Source organism: Ovis canadensis, chromosome Y, assembly GCF_042477335.2.
Source record: "Ovis canadensis isolate MfBH-ARS-UI-01 breed Bighorn chromosome Y, ARS-UI_OviCan_v2, whole genome shotgun sequence".
NCBI lineage: Eukaryota > Metazoa > Chordata > Mammalia > Artiodactyla > Bovidae > Ovis > Ovis canadensis.
The window spans coordinates 21,459,383-21,467,500 of NC_091271.1; positions in this window are offsets into that span (position 1 = coordinate 21,459,383).

Below are 8,118 nucleotides of genomic sequence, written 5' to 3' on the forward strand. Positions count from 1 at the left end.
TCCTGCTTTTGTCTACATATGGACCCCTGCTGTTAACAAGAAGACTTAACTTCCTGCCACATGGCCACTGTCACCATTTCTGTTCTCATAGCTATCTGGCTGTTGTAACAGGTAAAACTGCCTTACTTTTAAGGTCATTTAATTACATGGTTCAGTTCACTCACTCTGTCATATCCTACTCTTTGCGACCCCATGAATCACAGCACACCAGACCTCCCTGTCCATCACCAACTCCCAGAGTTCACCCAAACCCACGTCCATCGAGTCAGTGATACCATACAGCCATCTTATCCTCTGCCATCCCCTTCTCCTCCTGTCTCTAATGCCTCCCAGCATCGGAGTCTTTTCCAATGAGTCCGCTCTTTGCATGAGATGGCCAAAGTACTGGAGTTTCAGCTTTAGCATCGTTCCTTCCAAAGAACACCCAGGACTGATCTTTAGAATGGACTGGTTGAATCTCCTTGCAGTCGAAGGGACTCTCAAGAGTCTTCTCAAGCACCACAGTTCTAAAGCATCAATTCTTTGGGGCACAGCTTTCTTCACAGTCCAGCTCTCACATCCATACATGGCTACTGGAAAAACTCAGCAGTGGCCACAGGACTGGGAAAGGTCAGTTTTAATTCCAATCCCAAAGAAAGGCAATGCCAAAGAATGCTTAAACTACTGCACCATTGCACTTATCTCACATGCTAGTAAAGTAATGCTCAAAATTCTCCAAGCCAGGCTTCAACAATATGTGAATCATGAACTTCCTGATGTTCAAGCTGGTTTTACAAAAGGCAGAGGAACCAGAAATCAAATTGCCAGTTCCAAAGTTTTTAGCAATTCTGTGCCAGTAACTTGGAATTAAAAAAACCTAATACATATTAAACGTATTTATACATATTTTATGTGGGATTCCTGGATAGCTCTGCTGGTAAAGAATCAGTTTGCAATGTAGGAGACCTTGGTTCAATTCCTGGTTGGTGAAGTTCCACTGGAGAAGGGATAGGCTACCCACTCCAGTATTCCTGGGCTGCCCTGCTGCCTCAGATGGTAAAGAATCCACGAGTCCTGGGTACCATCCCTGGGTTGTAAAGATCCTGTGATGGAGGGCATGGCAACCCACTCTAGTATTCATACCTGGAGAATCCCTATGGACACAGGAGCCTGGTGGACTACAGTCCATGGGGTCACAGAGTTGGACATGACTAAGCACAGCACAGCACATACATATTTTATATGTTTTATATATGCATATTATTTATATAAATTCAATTCCATGCACACATATATGTATGTGTGCACATGCACACACATATGTGCAAAATGAACCACAAGTCCGTGTGTTACAGGAAAGGGGATCCCTTCCAGGCCCCCAAGAGTGGTTACCTGACACTCAGAAATGAATTGTCTGAGAAAATGCTTATGCTAACAAAGCAAATGACTTTATTGGGAAAGGGTACCCAGACGGAGAGCAGAAGGATAAAAGAATCCAGGAGAACTGCTCTGCCAGGTGGCTGGAAGCCTCGAGTTTTATGGTGATGGGATTAGTTTCCATCTCACTAGCATGTGAGATGAGTGCAATGGTGCAGTAGTTTGAGCATTCTTTGGCATTGCCTTTCTTTGGGATTGGAATAAAAACTGACCTTTCCCAGTCCTGTGGCCACTGCTGAATTTTCCAAATTTGCTGGCATATTGAGTTCAGCACTTTGACAGTATCATCTTTCGGGATTTGAAATAGCTCAATAGGAATTCCATCAGCTCCACTAGCTTTCTTTGTAGTGATGCTTTCTAAGGCTCACTTGACTACATATTTCAAGATGTCTGGCTCTAGATGAGTGATCACACCATTGTGATTTTCCTTGTCGTGAAGATCTTTTTTGTACAGTTCTTCTGTGTATTCTGGCCCCCTCTTCTTAATATCTTCTGCTTCTGTTAGGTCCATACCATATCTGTCCTTTATCGAACCCATCTTTGGATGAAGATATCATGCAAATTGGTATCTCTAATTTTCTTGAAGAAATCTCTAGTCTTTCCCATTCTGTTCGTTTCCTCTTATTTCTTTGCTTTGATTGCTGAAGAAGGCTTTCTTATCTCTTTTTGCTATTCTTTGGAACTCTGCATTCAGATGCCTTTATCTTTCCTTTTCTCCTTTGCTTTTCGCTTCTCTTCTTTTCACAGCCATTTTGCTTTTTTGCATTTCTTTTCCATGGGGATGGTCTTGATCCCTGTCTCCTGTACAGTGTCACAAACCTCATTCCATAGTTCATCAGGCACTCTATCTATCAGATCTATGCCCTTAAATCTATTTCTCACTTCCACTGTATAATCATAAGGGATTTGAATTAGCTCATACCTTAATGGTCTAGTGATTTCCCCTACTTTCTTCAAAGTCTGAATTTGGTAATCAGGAGTTCATGATCTGAGCCACAGTCAGCTCCTGGTCTTGTTTTTGTTGATTGTATAGAGCTTCTCCATCTTTTGCTGCAAAGAATATAATCAGTATGATTTCGGTGTTGACCATCTGGTGATGTCCATGTGTAGAGTCTTCTCTTGTGTTGTTGGAAGAGGGTGTTTGCTATGACCAATGGCATTTTCTTGGCAAAACTCTATTAGTCTTTGCCCTGCTTCATTCTGCAATCCAAGGCCAAATTTGCCTGCTACTCCAGGTGTTTCTTGACTTCTTACTTTTGCATTCCAGTCCCCTATAATGAAAAGTACATGTTTTTTGGGTGTTAGTTCTAAAAGGTCTTGTAGGTCTTCATAGAATCTTTGAACTTCAGCTTCTTCAGCACTGCTGGTTGGGCATAGACTTGGATTACTGTGATATTGAATGGTTTGCCTTGGAAACGAACAGGGATCATTCTATCATTTTTGAGATTGCATCCAAGTACTGCATTTCAGACCCTTTTGTTGACCATGATGGCTACTCCATTCTGAGGGATTCCTGCCCACAGTAGTAGATATAATGGTCATCTGAGTTAAATTCACCCATTCCAGTCCATTTTAGTTTGCTGATTCCTAGAGAGTTGACGTTCACTCTTGCCATCTCTTGTTTAACCGCTTGAAATAAGTTAAAGTTAATAATCAATTTGCCTTGATTCATGGACCTGACATTCCAGGTTCCTATGCAATATTGCTCTTTACAGCATTGGACCTTGCTTCTATCACCAGTCACATCCACAGCTGGGTATTGTTTTTGCTTTGGCTCCATCCCTTCATTCTTTGTGGAGTTATTTGTTGGGCACCTACTGACCTGGGGAGTTCCTCTTTCAGTATACTATCATTTTGCCTTTTCATAGTGTTCATGGGGTTCTCAAGGCCAGACTACTGAAGTGGTTTGCCAGTCCCTTCTCTAGTGGACCATATTAGGACAACCTTAAGAACAATCACAAAGAAATTAGATGGCATTAAACTTCCTGACCTCATCTAAACTGTTAAAAGAAATCTTAGAATTAAGCATGCATATACAAGTATAGAATATAAATGTAAACACAGGCATAACTTTGTAAAATATAAAAGTTTTTGAGAATAATACATACATGTAGTTTAAAAAAAATTACAGCTAAAACGGCATAGACTGAGAAGTAGTGAATTTCCTGCACTGACCCTAACTGTTCTCTCCCAGAAGTAAACTTTGATAATTCTTTAATGTATCCTTCTAAGGAAATTCTATGCATAATAAAAGTGTATGCAATAATGATAACCTTGACACTGATACTACAACTACTACTAAAAACATTTATTGAATAGGTACCATGCATATATTCTAACCTCTTTGCATGCAGTAACTCATTTAGTCATTATTGTCACCATTTAATAGATGTGAAAACTGAGGCATAGGAATGTAACGTCATCAAGGTCACACAGCTGATAAAGGACATAGTTTGGATGTGAACCAAAGCAATCTTATACTTAGAATCACTGTTTCTATACCAGCTCTGCAACATATTCTTAAACAAAAGTTAGTAAATGACATACTGCTCTTCAGTCTCTTTTTCTATATATCTTATTCATGTCAATGTATGGCAAAACCAATACAGTATTGTAAAGTAAAATAAAGTAAAAATAAAAACAAAAACTAATTCAAAATTTATATTTAAAAATTATTTTTCAAAGTTTATGAATCTAGTTCCATATGTATATATATGCTTTATTATCAAGAAATAAGTAATTGAAAATGATTCTTCTTTAACATTTGGAGGATTGGCATCAAAGATTTTTTTCATGTGAATAAGGGAAAAAAGTCTTTAAATTATTTTGACCAAAACCCAGGCTTAAAAATTTTAAGCTACAATTTATAATATATTTAAAATGTACATTAAAATTTAAAGTCCTTAAAATGTGAAAACATTAAGATGTTTGATCTTAGAGAATATAGATTTAGAGAACATCTTAGAGAATATTGATTTTACTTTCAGAGGATCTAGAAATTCCAACTGGATAAAGAGGTCCAACTGGACAAGTATTCGTTCCTGATACAAAATGGACTTTTCAATTGCTCTTTTTCTCTGCCTGGCTTTTCCTCTTCAGTGCTGTGTCTTTAATCACCTGCTAATCAGCATTTTAACAAGGAAGGCAAGCCTTCAGCCAGGGCAGTCTGCCAGCAACAGAAGATCTGGGCTGGAGCTGCCACAGGGTGCAGGAGGTGACCAGGGCCACATCCAGGGCAAGATGGACTCCTACACTCTCTAGTCTCAGGAATTCTTATAATATTTAATTCTAAGTAGTCCTATGGAGGAGATGGAAATGGCAGCCCACTCTACTACTGTTGCCTGGAAAATCCCATGACAGAGGAGCCTGGCAGGCTACGGTCCATGGGGTCGTAAACAGCAGCACACGACTGAGCACAGCACAGCAGTAGTATGAAGTTCAAATATTGATTAAATGAAGTATTTTTCATCATGCTATATAATTTACAAATAAAGGAACCATAATTGGTCAATATTTTAACCATCTTTTACCATTTTAAGTACCTCACTTACATTATTTTTGGTGCTCAAGTGTCCTTTAAATAGGCATGATGGATCAAATGTGGGAAGGAGGTTGCTCTGACTTCTAACAAAAAAACCCCATGATTTAGGACAAATGAAACAAAATCATAAGCTTTTCTTTACCAAAACTTTAAAATTTATTCAATCAATTCAATTACTAACAGCAATAATATATCACATAAAAATCCTGCTGCCATAGATAAAATACTTTCTTTTTTAAGAAAATAAGTTATTTTTTAAAAAGTTCTGCCTTGTGACTTAAGTTTCACCAGGTAAAATGATAAATGCATCAATTACATTACTTGAGGATGTACTGACTTTATTCCATAAATCACTGACCTATTCGTTTTTAAATGATTTTGAGACACAATAATAAGATTTTGAATTAATATATGTATATTATCTATTTTAGTTAATCATAGGCTGGTCTGTCCTTAAAAATAATTTTAAGAAAGTAATCCTCTCACAGAGTAATTTAGTAACATAAAATTATATACTATAAAATTATTACATAAAAGTAGATAAAAATGTCAGAACTTAATGATTAAAGATGTCTTAAGCTTCATCTAGTCCAATCCACTTACCCTCCTGCTTGGATTCTGTCTAAACTTCTTATATTGAATTTTTAATTTATATTTATTTTATATCTTTATTTATATTTTAATTGAATGATAATTGCTATACAGAATTGTAAATTGTCAAACATTAACGTGAATCATACAATTGTTTTATACAATTGTAAACTGCCAAACATTAACATGAATCAGCCATAGGTATACACTTGTGAACCTCCCCATTCCAACCCTCTAGGTTGTTACAGAGCTCTGGTTTGAGTTCCTTGAGTCATACAGCAAATTCCCATTGGCTATCTATTTCACATATGGTAATGCACGTCTGCACGTCACTCTCTTCATACATCCCACCCTCTCCTTCCTCCCCCAACCAGCCATGTCAAGTCTGTTCTCTGTATCTGTGTCTCCACTGCTTCCCTGCAAACAATTTCATCAATACCATCTTTCTAGATTCTATATATATACATTAGTATACAAAAATTTGTTTTCCTGATTTACTGCACTCTGTGTAACAAGCTCTAGTTTCATCCACCTCATTAGAATCGACTCAAATGTGTTCCTTTTTATGGCTGAATAATATTCCATTGTGTATATGTACCACAGCTTCTTTATCCATTCATCTGTCAGTGGACATCTAGGTGGCTTCCATGTCCTAGCTATTGCAAATAGTGCTGTAATGAACACTGGGGTACAGAAAACTAATATCTCCCCTAACATCAGTGTCTCACCTTTCAGACAAGATGGGCTGTCAGAAAACTGTATATATACTTCATCACAAAAGAACTTCTGAGCCCCCGAAAGCGATTGTGTTTTGAGGGGTAATCTCCAAGATAGGAAGGCTGAGTCACAGAGTTTAATGGAATTCAACAAGCAAATATAGTGCATTCCAAGACATGTTTTAAATGGGTAAATGGGCAGTCTGCTTTATAAACTATAAAGGTGTGGGGACAAAAAAGTCAGTCTGAAAGAAATATGGATGTTTGAAAACAGAAAAAGAGGTATCAAGTCAGTAGAATGAAAATCCAGGATGAGAGAAAAAATCCTGCTAGAACACAGTGAAACAAACAAACAAAAACCACCTGAGATAATCCAGGAAGCTCCATCTACATCATAAGTCAGAGATCAAGAAGGAAAAACATTAACTTATTTAGGACAAGAGAAGTCAAGGTGGTAACACTTGAGTTGGTAGTAAGGACAGTCATGAAGGAGAACATAGAAATATAAAAGAAAACTAACCACCAAACTCAAACAAATCTTACTTCTCCAGAGGAAAAAAGTGCTGACTTTTTGCCTATTCAGAATCCAGTGCCCCTTTCAGGAAAACAGGACCTCAACTTGCTTGAGGAACCACTCCTCCCTTCTCTTAGCCTAGTTGGTTCAGGAGGATCCCACTATTGGAGGTGCACATATCATCCCAAACTGGCCAGTTATGTTGACTAAATCAGCAAAGACTATGTGACCCAAGTCCAGGCCATGAGACAGTCCTGGGACTTTTACTGGAACTATTAGGAAATCCCTAGAACATAAACAGGCCTGACACTACTGGTGGCCATCTTGCCCCACACAATGGGAACCTGTTTGGGAAGGAAATTTACACAGAGTTAAGTGGAACCAAGACCAAAGAAGATCACTGGTAACATTGCTTGAGTACTGGGATATAACCATGTTTGAAGCACTACCCTCCCTAGACCTTTCTCCACAGGAGCTCAAAAATTCCCACTTTTGCTTAAACCAATTTGACTTGGATTTCTTCACTTGTATTCACTTACTGAATATTGCTAAGCATACCTGGCAACCTTTTAACCACTTTGTAGCTAGAAACTCAGTCCTTAAAACAGTCCTATCAGATTGGTACTATCATTATTCACACTGCATAGAAGAGGCACAAAGAGGTAAGATATGTCATTTGCCCAAGACCTCAGCAGTCTGGCTTCTGAGTCTTAACCATTACATTGTCCTGATCAATATAAATCACTTAGTACTCAAATCATGCTCCATGCTACTATTATATCATATGAAACAGGCTAAGAAGTATGTAGTTTATTCCTTGTATGCAGTTTATTCCTTCCATGTTCCTAATGAATGTGTGTTTCCCTACAGTTCACAGAAAAAGAAAAAGCAGGTATATACAGAGAAGTGAGAGAGCACAATGTCAGAGGCCATAAATGACAAAAGATAAATAACTTTAGATGTCTTAGTACCCTGTGCTCTTAAAATCATCAGAGGTAATGAAATCTAATCAATTTAAAAGGTGCAGTTTCATGTTCAGTCAATAAATTGTGTCCAACTCTTTGTGACCCCATGGACTGCAGCATATCAGCCTTTTCTATCCCTCACTATCTTCTGGAGCTTGCTCAAACTCATGTCCATTGAGTTGGTGATGCCATCCTACCATCTCATCATCTATTGCCTCCTTCTGCTTTTGCTTTCCTTCCTTCCTTCCCAGCTCTTTGCATCAGGTGGCCAAAGTATTGGAACTTCAGCATCAGTCCTTCCAATAATATTCAGGGTTGATTTCCTTTATGATTGATTGGCTTGATCTTGCAGACCAAGGGACTCTCAAGTCTTCT